The sequence below is a fragment of the Pan paniscus genome, chromosome 1 (assembly GCF_029289425.2).
Source record: "Pan paniscus chromosome 1, NHGRI_mPanPan1-v2.0_pri, whole genome shotgun sequence".
Lineage (NCBI taxonomy): Eukaryota > Metazoa > Chordata > Mammalia > Primates > Hominidae > Pan > Pan paniscus.
Window position 1 is genome coordinate 180,357,747 of NC_073249.2, and position 12,071 is coordinate 180,369,817.

The window sequence follows — 12,071 nt, forward strand, 5'->3', positions numbered from 1 at the left end:
CCTGTCTGGGGAGCAGTGGGGGAGGTGAAGAGTTCACCGGGCTCCGGGGCTGTGGGCTGCAGGCGTCCCACCCAGCCCTGGTGCCCTGGCCTGGCCCATTGTGGCCACATAAAAGGTGACGGATGGTTAATAGGGGAGATAACAGGATTCATAAGGGAAATTTATCGGTCACTCTGGTGGTATAAATATGTTTATAGCGGACCAAGGGGAAATGAAGAAGCCCCAATAAATCACCATGAAGCCACCAGCCACTAATAGGCAAGCAACAGTGGGAACCCCAGTGTTGGCGATTGCAGACACCCCCTCTGGCTGCCCGCTAATGGCATGGCGGGGCTGGAGACTCATCAAGCTGGACAGACGCCCAGCCCACGCCATGGCAGGAACAAGACCCCAGGGGCCACCTCTGCTGGACCTGAGCTGCCCTGCCTGCTGTGCAGCCCCCACTTCCCCCAGTCTGGACTCAGCCAGGCTGGAAGGGCTGAGGGAACAGGGCAGGGGGTATATGGACCAGGTCTAGGAGGCTTCATGGTACACAGGTTAAAGAGACTCTGGAGTAAGAACTGGCTTCAAAACTTTATCTGCCATTTCCCAATCCCTGCCTGTCTTAGAATTTCCTTGTTTGCAAAATGACTTAGCAATCTTAGAAAGAAGCTGTTGTGAAGAGTAGAGAGATAATCCATTATCATAGTGCTTGGTATTTTGTAGCCTCAAAAATGGCACCTCAGCCTCCTGAGTAGCTGGGACCACAGGCATGAACCACCACGCCCAGCTAGTTTTTTTTTATAGAGACAAAGTCTGTTGCTCCTGAGCTCAAAAGTGCCAGGATTACAGGCGTGAGGCACCTCCCCTGGCCAGCAACATTTCATAGATGAGGAACCTGAGGCTCAGAAGTTGAGGCTTGCCTGGGATCCCACAGCTAGAAGAGAAAGGCTCTGTTTGATTCCCAAGATGAGAATCTTCTCACTGCCCCAGTGTAGGCCCCATTCCTTCCTCAAAGTCACTGGGGGTTCCCTGAACCTCTTCCCCCAGAAGAGACCTAGGATTTCAGGGGCCGTGAAGCATTCAAATCAAAGCCCCGGGGCTCTTGCGGTGACTTGCTGGTGCTGATGACAGCTCTCCAACTACCCCTTCCCTCCCTGCCCCTGCTACTTCCTGTCCCCGTCTCCCCAAGCAAGGGCTGGACTCAGCTTCTGTGACCTCACCCCAGTACTGTGGTTGCCTAAAGCCTTCCATCTGATCTGTATGGGAGGCCCATATCTGGGCTCACCAGCCCTGCCATCTTTGTCACAGCCTCTGTCCAGGCCAATGTGTCCTCCAGCTCAGCTTACTCCTTCATTCATTTTTTCAGGAAACATTCAAGGACCTTCTTCCAAGGGCACAATACTGAGCAACATGGACAAGGTCTGGCCCTATGGTAAAGTCAGGTCTGGATCATGGAATTGAATGGGGTGTGTTGCCAGGTATCGTGGGACTCATGCCTGTAATCCCAACACTGGGAGGTTGAGGTGGGAGGATTGCTTGAGGCCAGGAGTTCCAGACCAGGCTGGACAACACAGCAAGACCCATGTCTACAAAAAATTTAAAAAATTAGGAGGGCATGGTGGCATGTGCCTACAGTCCCAGCTACTTGGGAGACAGAGGTGGGAGGATCACTTTAGCCCAGGAGGTTAGGGCAGCAGTGAGCTATGATTGCACTACTGCACTCCAGCCTGGGTGACAGAGTGAGGCCCTGTCACTAATAATAATAATAATAATGAGTGTATTGTGTTGAGGCTAAGGTAGCACAGAGGCTGGGGAGGCCAGGAATCACAGAATGAGTAGAGGGAAGGCAGGAAAAGCATTTCCAGAGGAGGGAACAGCTTGAGCGGGTGGGGAGGAAGCAGCACTTCCTGGGCCCACTGAGGCTGGCTGGTCTCCCGGTTTCTCTCTCAATGCTGAAAGGCTGCGCATCATCCCCTACATAAGCTCCACATCACTTTGTCCCTATCCTCAAGCCCTCCTCCCTTTACTCGTGGTCATGCTGTCCAACCATCGTTCTTACCTCCACCCTGGACAAAGCCGCGGCCTCCTCCCCAGTTTCCTGCCAGGACGGCCGGTCCCTCAGCAAACTACGCCCAGCCCAGCGCTGCCTGAGCCCCAGATCTAACCCCAAACCCCCAGTCTAGGGGCCTCCCTGCCCAGTGCCATAGTCAGCAGTGCGGAGGGCCTGCGTCCTTACACAAATGCCAATGGAAGGGGAACAGGGCCTTGGAGGTCCTGAGACCCCACCTCTCCTCGCCTGCTCGGGGGAGAAGAGGAACTGAGCCGCCTTGGCTCCCGTCCGGCCCTCCGCGCGTCTCGCTGAATCTCGGTCTCTCCCCGCCTCTCCTTCGTGTCCCAGACTCTCCAGTCCCTGCCTCTCCGGCTCTCTCCCGGTCTCGGGCTCCGTTTCTCAGTCTCTCTCCCTCCCGAGGCCCCCTCCCCAGCCGGGCGGGGTAGATCGCTCCGTAAATAGGCGGATGGCCCGGGGCGCTGCGGGCGCAGACACTCGTTTTTAGAGCCGGTAATTGACTCCTTTCAGTTGATAATTCATGGCTTGCATATGCGCTTTAATGCGGGCGCCCCGGGAGGCGCGGCAGGCGGGGCGGGAGCGGGGCGCGGGCCTGCGCGGCCGCCCGTCCGTCCGTCCGTGTCCGCGGGAGACGTGGGCGCTCCCACCCGGGCTGCCTGCCCAGCGCTCCCGAGGCCGCGCGCGGCGGAAGGGGCTTGCGCTGGGCCGGACGCAAAGGCCGGGCGGTCCCTGGGCGGCGCAGGGCCTACTGGCTGGTCCTTCGAACTGAATGCGGGCGGGGGCATGTGGGCACCCCTTCCCTATGCAGCCAAAGGGGAAACTGAGGTTCAAAAAGTCGATAGGTCTTAGGCAGAAACGAGATCAGAATTCAAGACCCCCTTCCCGTAACGTCCTAGTCAGGGCCCTTAGTCCCAGCTTTTCTAGAGCCCCTCACCCTGGAAATGCTCCTGTTTCTCAGCTAAATTCCTCCGCTGGAGTGACCCACCCTGTTGCTCTCTCACAGGCACCCGCATGAGGGGCTGGCTCCTCCCCGTGAATTCTGGGCACAGACACCCAGACCTGAGCAGGCCCCTCACCCCACAGCGACTGGGGAGCGGGAGCCCGAGTCTCTCCCACCTGCTCCCTCGGTTTCTGAGGGTCTGTCTCATCCTGCAGCTGGACAGACGTGATCTTCAGCCTCAAGTTACAGACGCTTAGAGAAGCTGGAGACTTGCACAATGTCTCAGAGGAAAGAGAGCCAGAACCTGGACCCGTGTGTACCCCGACCAAACCCTCCATGGTGGAAGGAATAGGAGTGGGAAGGGGAGGAGGAGACATATGGTCCAGGAGGTTCCATATGTACCCACACATGGACCTCAAAGAGGCCCCCACAGCAAGACAGCAAATGACATCCACAGTCACAGATCACGGAGTGATTTCAGATGAAGATGGTGCTGGCAGGTAGTTGTCACGAGTCAGAGTAGGGGTCAGCACTGGAGCTGGCGCTGGAGGTGGGGAGGTTGATGACTCCAAACATCAGCTCAGGAGATACTAGAGAAAGCCCAAGCCGAAAAGAAGTCTGCGCCTAGCATAGGGCTTCCCATTTATTCAGTCCTTCGAGCTGGTATCTGCCACCACTTTTCCCCAGGCTAATTCCAGCCAAAATAGAATTCTACCTCCATCTTAAAATCTGCAAATATTTAACCTAAAGCCAAAGTGCCTGCTAATTCCTGCATCCCTCTATCTCTGTCCTTCCACTCGTTAGTTTCCCCATCAGCGCAATGGAGTTTGAGCAAAGGATCTCACTGGAGAAGTCGCAGCGACAGTGGATCTAAGAGCAGAGGGCAAGGGCTGTCTGAGCCTTGTGAAGCTCAATTCTGCCCCCTGGTGCCCAGAATGCCGCGCCAGCAATGGGATGCAGGAAGAAGAGGCAGGAGACACCTGAGGTCTCTCACCTTTTCCAAGCTACTCAGACCTCCCTCTTACAGGGCAGGGAACACAGGGCACCAGCCCTACTAACCCAGTCCGAGGGGAAACTCTGAGGCTCCCTCTCCTGCAGAGATCTCAGACTCTGTGGTAGAATTGGTGTGGGGGGACACGTGACGTCAGCAATAGCCCTGTCCATCCAGCACCTGGACACCCCGAGTGGTTCCTTCTATGGGAGGCAGAGGCAGGGCTGCCCCCTCTGCTGTGCAATTCCTGGGGTCTTCATCTGAGTTAAATTCTTTTAAGTCAGGATTTTTCTGGCTGAAATTTCACATTTGTGTTCAGTGGGAGTACTCAAAAAATGTAGCATGCATGGATGAATTCCATCCCTTTGCATTGTCTTCAGAAGATCTGTTCTATGAAGCACAGGGAAAAGTGAGTTCGTTAATTTGCATAGTTGGCGGAAGTAGGGCTACAAAGAGGAATGGGATGGGGGAAGGGAGAGATTTGATGGGAGGAGGATCTCAAGAGAGTTCAGATGAAGGGAAAATAATGGGGGGGGGGTATGTTGGAGGGATCAAGAAAGGCTTTCTGGAGGAAGTGGTATTTGACACAGGGTTTGAAGGACACAGAAGGCAGCAATGGTGTTCAGGTGGAGGGAACAATCTGAATAGCGACATGGAGCCAGAAGCATAAGGTGGGCTTGTGCTGGTGAGAAGGCTCCAGTTTGAGGGAACGGAAGGAGGCAGTGCTGTGGTGGAGCCATGGGAGAGGAGGCTATGGAGGATCCTGGAGACATGCTGATGTCAGACCAAGGAATTGGTGTTTTGTGGCAAAAGCACTGAACTGTGAGCCTGGGGTCTAGGTCCTAACCCAAGCTCCACTCTGACTGGGTTCCACTGTCTCAGCCTTGCTCTCTGGAGCCCTCTCCAGACGTCAGTGGGAATCATGGCAAGTTCTTAATCAGGACAGTGCCTAGAAATCACAGCTCACAGAATGGTCAAGCTGGTAGGCACCATAGACCTTATCAAATCTAACCACCTCAATCTGAAACTCAGATGACAAAACTCAGGTCCAGAGAGATGAAGGGACTTCCCAGCATCACACAGCAAGTCACAGACAGAGTCAGGACTTGGACCCAGATCTCCAGCCTCTCTGTTTGGGGCTCTTTCTCCACTGCAGTCTGGGGGTAGCATCAGGGGGACTGAATTGGAGGAAAGCAGCTAGAGGCAGAAGACCACCAGGGGATTACAGCCTCACCCAGACCAGAGATGATGAGGCCGGGGCCAGTCAGAAAATGTTTATTGAGCTCCTCACCCTGCTCCCCATCCTGGGCCCATCTGAGGAATATTGAGCACCCACACAGAGGGACCAACAAAGAAAAGGAACCTGGTGGGGTTCCAGAAGGAGGAGACATAAGGTGGACATGGTATTCATGAGAAGGAAGGGGCATCAGGAGCACACTTGGGTGAGGATCTACAGGAGTAACACCAAGAAAATGCTTTAGAAACAGGGTCTCACTATGTTGCCCAGGTTGGTCTCAAACTCGTGGCGTCAAGCGATCTGCCAGCCTCTGCCTCCTGAACTGTTGGGATTACAGGTATGAGCCACCACAACCAGCCCCATGTTTCATGAGCTGTTACTCCATTCCAGGAGCCTATCACTTGGGCCCCCTCTGATTCTTGACCAAGGTGTCCACCTCCTTCATGAACCGGAGACACAGCTCCTCTTCCCATGGCAAAGCAATGCACTGCACAGTCACCAGAAGTCCGACGGATCCTCTTACCGCCTGCCAGTAGAGAAGGTCGGGAACTCAGAGCCTGCTTCACAGGCCCCTTGCCTGGCTCAGTTCATCACCCATGCTATTCTGGGCCTCTGTACCAAGGGTTGGTCTAGGTATGCTTTAGTCCAAACATCCCTTTCCCAATCTATATTAAGGTAAAAATGACCTAGATCTCAGAATTCCAGGCTTCCTCAGCTCTCAGTGAAACCTGAAAAGACTGTTCTGATTTTATTGCCCATAGTTCTTCAGGGTTAACATGTAAAACTTGCTCCCTGTGCAGAATGCTGATTATAATGACGAAAGAGAAAGCCGAGCATCCACTCAATGTTCAAGCAAGAGAAAGAAAAGCATGCTAATCCCTGATCCAGAGCCTGGTTACCCTTCCATAGTGAAAGCATTGCCTTGGCCCAAAACAGGCCCAGGAACATGGGGGCTAAGCCTGAGTCCCTGCCACGAAATCCAAACATCCTTGTAGGAATTCAAACCTGTTTTCTTTGCTTTATGATGATATCATTTGAGGCTTTATTTGCCTTTGTCTCTGGAGTCAGATCACCTGTTTCAAGTCCTAGCTCCTCCACTTCAATTGGCTGTGTGGCTTTGGCCCAGTCCCTTAATCTGTCTGTGCCTCCATTTTCCTCATTTAAAAAACCTCACAGGAGAGTTATTGAATTTAATGATTTAATATTTATACATGGCACTTTTAAACAGCTCCTGGAACAGAGTAAGTGCTCAAGACACATGAGATAGTGTCATTATTGTTATTTTCTCAGAATTCAGGTCAGCAGTTCCACTGGGTAACTCTAGCACTAAAATCAATTTCCAGAAAAAGTAAGTTACTTAATGTCTGACTCAGATACGTGCATATGTTTCAGAGTCGGCCTCTTTCTCTTCCTCTCTCTCCTTCTCTCTCTCACCAAAGTCAGGTGTGTTATTTTAGACCCTGCAGTTAAATATTTGGTAATATTTTCTTTTATGAAACCACTCTGACTTACTAATCATAGTATTTATTGAACACTTCCTACACACAAGACCTTATGCAAATTGCTTCATTCACTTTTTCAAATTAATTAACCTTTAGCACAACCCTACAAAGTAGATGTTTTTATTTCCATTTTCCTAGTGAAGAAACAGAGGTCCCAAGAGAGGTCATATCCAGCTCATAACCAGCGGCTTTTGCCCTGCTCTGCCCTCCCTGCCTCTGAGATCATTTTTACCTACAGCAATGCAAAGAAGGCCGGGCGCAATGGCTCACACCTGTAATCCCAGCACATTGGGAGGCCGAGGCAGGCGGATCACTTGAGGCCAGGAGTTTGAGACCAGCCTGACCAACATGGTGAAACCCTGTCTCTACTAAAATTACAAAAATTAGCCGAGCATGGTGGTGCATGCCTGTAGTCCCAGCTACTTGGGAGGCTGAGAGGCAGGAGGATGGCTCAAACTCAGGATGTGGAGGTTGCAGTGAGCTGAGATCGCACCACTGCACATCAGCCTGGGCAAAAGAGTGAGATTCCATCTCAAAAAAAAAAAAAAAATTAGCCGGGCGTGGTGGCAGGTGCCTGTAATCCCAGCTACTTGGGAGGCTGAGGCAGGAGAATCACTTGAACCCAGGAGGCAGAGGTTGCAGTGAGCCGAGATCGTGCCACTGCACTCCAGCCTGGGCGATAGAGCAAGACTCTGTCTCAAAAAAGAAGGAGAAGGAGAAGGAAAAGGAGGAAGAAGGAGAAGGAGGGGGAGAAGGAGGAGGAGGAGGAGAAGAAGAAAAGAAGAAGGAGGGGGAGAAGGAGGAGGAGGAGAAGAAAAAGAAGAAGGAGGGGGAGGAGGAGGAGGAGGAGGAAGAGGAGGAGGAGAAGGAGGAAGGGGGAGGGGGAGGGGGAGGAGGAGGAGGCAGAAGAAATACAAAGAAAACCACTGGTTTTGCAAAGTTTTCTCCCCTGACATGGATGGGGCTGACAAGAAAGTCAAATGATGTGTCCTCAGGGTTGGGGTGAAACTAGCATAAGTGCCAAAGGGTGAACACCAGGAATGACGAGCCCCGCCCTACTCTCTCCACCACTACCGTCAGGGGCCCCAACCCGGATAGAACCAGCCCTGGTTTGTCCCGGCTCCGGGAGAGGCTCGGAGAAGGAAACTGACCTCCGAGAAATTTTTGTCAGAACTATCTCCGTAGCACCCCTTGTAGAAGGCCAGTTCCTCCTCGTCCTGTAGTGTCACGATAGTGACAGGCACCACGCCCGCGGGAAAGTCCAGGAGGTTGTACAGGGTCACGTAAGACTGGCTTTCTGCAGGAAGATCCAGATAAGCCCAGGAAATCGTCAGCGCAGACTCAGGTGGGGAAGAATGTGGGTGGGCGCCCCCTCCCGGTCCTTCTGGGAACTTCAGCGCTCTGGGCTCGGACTAGCCAGTTTGTGTCAGGGGTCATCTTGACAATGGCCTCATGCTCTCCCCAGGGTGGAGGGAAGGGCGGAATCTGCATTGCAGAAGCCTCACTCAGTGCCAGGCACTGTGCGGGCCTCATCACATTGCTGATCCCTTGAATCCTCTCCACTCTGTGAGGTGTAGATTACTATTGACTGTGTACAAGTGAGGAAATCGAGGTGGCAGGATTAGGGGCAGGATTAGCCTTTTCTAAGGCTACACAGCTAGTGGATGGCAGAGGATTCAGCCCACGCCCTCTTGTGCACCGGACTTCAAGATAGTAAGGGTGTACAGCGCCACCTGGAGTTGAAAGGACAGCTCTTCTGCAGCAGCCACATGTGTGCAGGGAGAGTCTGGCGTGGGATGAGCCTTTGGCTGGCCACAGTCGGGGGACCCAGGAGGACATGTTCTTAAGGTCAGGGGAGAGGAGTCCAGGCTCAGGTTTGGAACTGAGTTTTATCCTGCCTTGGGTAGCACCTTTGAGACCAGTACCTGTGCATGGGACCCAGGGATGGCCCAGATATTACCCTGTCCTGAGCCCATGTTTTGGGCAGGCTGGGCTGAAGACCCCTTTTGAAGTAGGGCAGCAGAGGGCATGTTAAGAGTAAATGGATGGACTGGGCACAGTGGCTCACGCCTGTAATGCCAGGACTTTGGGAGGCTGAGGTGGGTGGATCACCTGAGGTTAGGAGTTCGAGACCAGCCTAGCCAACATGGCGCAACCCCGTCTCTACTAAAAATGCAAAGATTAGCTGGACGTGGTGGCACACACATGTAATTCCAGCTACTTGGGAGGCTGAGGCAGGAGAATTGCTTGAAATCAGGAGGCAGAGGAGGTTGCAGTGAGCTGAGATAATGCCACTGCGCTCCAGCCTGGGTGACAGAGCAAGACTCTGTCTCAAAACAAACAAACAAACAAAAAAAAAAAACAGTAAATGGATGTGCTAGGTGGAAGAAGCCAAACACAAAAGCTTCACACCCTTTGATTCCATTTGTATGAAATTCTAGAAAAGGCAAAACTATGGTGACAGAAAGCAGATCAGTGGTTACTGGGGTTAGGGATAGAGTGAACTGCAGAGACATGAGGGAAATTTGGGGGTGATGGAACATATATCTGTAAAATCTAAAAATATATTCTGTTCTGTATTTCTGATTATAGTGGTGGTTATACAACAGTATACATTTGTCAAAATTCATCAAATTATACTTAAAATCGGTGAATTTTATTGCATGTAAATTATACTTCCATAAAGTTCATTTTTAAAGTGAATGGAAATTGCTAACAGGTACGAGTTTTCCTTTCAGGGTGACAGAAATGTTCAGACATTAGATAATGGTGGTGGTTGCACGACATTTTGAAATATTAAAAACCACTTAATTGTACACTTTAAAATGGTGAGTTTGTGTTATCTGACTTTTATCTCAATTTAAGAAATATTTTTAAAAAGTTAATGGAGATAGAGGGCAAGATCACAGAAGCTGGGGCAGGACTCAGGAGTCCCGGACTCCCAATCTCAACCCCACCAAGACCCAGTGTGCTCTCACCTGATGCTAGGGAGGAAGAGCCTATATAGAAGGCAGAGCCCAGAACTGGCACCAGCAGCACATCCAGGTCCAGGGACCTCCACTTGGCTATGAACTCTTGCTCATATTCCTGCAGGGACAGTGAGGGATGGGAGGGGTAGGAAGGCAGGGGTTACTGTTTGCCAGACAAGGTCAGATGCTGCCAGGCAGCACTGAGTTGCACACCAGGAGGAAGTCTCAGGCTATAAGCTTCAGCCTGAGATACCTGTGGAGGTTCAGGATCTTCCCAGGGACAGAGGTGAAGGGATGGGAAGCTGAATTTCAGGTCACAAGGATTTGGGGACAATGCTCTAGGGAAATGGACTAGAATAACTTCTGAGGTCACCAAGCCCCCCCAACCCAGGTCCAGCTGGGCCTTCTCTGCAGGCCAGTTCATAACTCTGACCACTCAGGGCACTACCCAGGTGTCTGCAGCCCCAGCTCCAGCAGCCCCTCAAGGTCTTCCCAGGCATGCATTACCTCCACTGCTGTGTGCTGCTCCCACAGTTTCTTGGGTGTCCTGAAAGAATGAGGAAGACTCTGACAAGTTCAAAGGTCAGCATGGGAGGGAACCCTTTTATACAAATGGGGACATGACAACCAAGGCCTCAGTGCACGCTGCAAATCAGCTGATGGGCTGGGAGTGACCCCGTGTCTTGTCCCCTGGCCAAGACATCTTCCCTGCTCAAGGTCCCCAAGAGCACACATCCTCTGGTCAATCTACCCCCCATTCCACCAGTCACAGGAACTCATGGGCTGCCTCAAAGGCCACAGGCTCCTTACCCTAATCTGTGAGGCACCCAGTTAGCCCTCAGTCCACTCCAGCCCAATTCTGCCCAGCATCTCAATGCCAGCCCCACCAGGCCAAGCCCAACAGCAAACCCAAGCCCATACCAGCCTCTCCCAACCTCATCTCTAACCCTAACTCTAGCCCTACCCCAACTCCAGCCTCAGTCCCAACCCTCTTCCAAATCTATCTTCGCCCCACCAACCCCAACTCAAACCAACTCCAACCCCAGCCTCAGTCTTAAGCCCATCCCCAAATAAAACCTAATCTCAACTTCAGTCCCAAATTTTACCTCAACCTAGCCTTAATTCAGATTTTTTTTTTCCCTTGAGACAGAATCTGTCTCTATCACCCAGGCTAGAGTGCAGTGGCACCATCTTGGCCCACTGCAAGCTCCACCTCCTGGGTTCAAGTGATTCTCGTGCCTCAGCCTCCCGAGTAGCTGGGATAAAGACACATACCACCACACCCGCTGATTTTTGTATTTTTAGTAGGGACAGGGTTTCATCATGTTGTCCTGGCTGGTCTTGAACCCCTGGCCTCAAGTGATCCTCCCCGCTCAGCCTCCCAAAGTGCTGGGATTATAGGCATGAGCCACCACACCCGGCCTTAATTCAGATCTTAACTCCAAATAAAGTCCCAACACCAATCAAAAGTCTCAATCTAAGCTAATGTCAGGCATGATCCTAAAACCCTAATTAGAGTCCGAAATCTAAATAGTTCCCCCCTTAGTGGATACCAGCTCTAGCCTCATGCCCCTCCTCAATTCCCACCATCCCATGGACAACCATTGTGAGCAAGAGCTGGCCCTAGGGAGACTCACCCTACTCCACAAATCTCTTCAAGATGCTGGCTAGTTTGGGGATCCTAGAGGGGGGCTGAGAGGGGGAGTCCAACTTCAGAACCCACAGGGAAACAGTCAGCCTGCCCAGGAGGGGGTCCAAGAAGGGTAGCATTGCTCAACGCACTGACGTGGAACCCTCCGATCCTCAACAAGCCTACACCACTTCACCAAGCCCTGAGCTCACACTGGCCCTGTAGCCCTCCAAATGCCCTTCCCCCTTTCTGAGCCTCCTCTCTGAAACCCCCTCCCCTCTCTGTGAGCACCCTACTCTTTTAGCCCCATCCCCTTCTTTCATTATTTGTTTTAATTAATTTTTTTTTATTTTTTTTGAGTCAGAGTCTTACTTGTCACCCAAGCTGGAGTGCAGTGCGTAATCTCAGCTCACTGCAGCCTTGATCTTCTGGGCTCAAGTGATACTCCCACCTCAGCCTCCTGAGTAGCTGGGACCACAGGCATGCATCACCATGCCCAGCTATTTTTTTGTTCCATTCTTTTTAGAGAATGGAGTCTCACTATGTTGCCCAGGCTGGTCTCAGACTCCTGGGCTCAAGTGATCTTCCTACCTTGGCCTCCCAAAGTGCTGGGATTACATACATGAGCCACTGTGCACCCAGCCCTTCATTCTTCTTCCCCATTTTGAACCCCTCTCTGAGCTACCACCATTCTCTGGGGCTCATCCTCCTCTCTGACCCCACTTCCACTCCTTCTGTGAGCTCCCTCTGCT

At 52.1% G+C, this 12,071-nt stretch overlaps 1 long non-coding RNA gene across 1 annotated transcript; it reads left to right on the top strand.

Moving 5' to 3' along the window:
• The first annotated feature begins 1,242 nt into the window (after window positions 1-1,242).
• Window positions 1,243-4,411, top strand: LOC130540561 (uncharacterized). Its single transcript, XR_008954557.1, has 3 exons — window positions 1,243-1,460; window positions 3,054-3,490; window positions 3,795-4,411. It is a non-coding gene; the product is annotated as an uncharacterized LOC130540561 (long non-coding RNA).
• The last annotated feature ends 7,660 nt before the right edge of the window (window positions 4,412-12,071 follow it).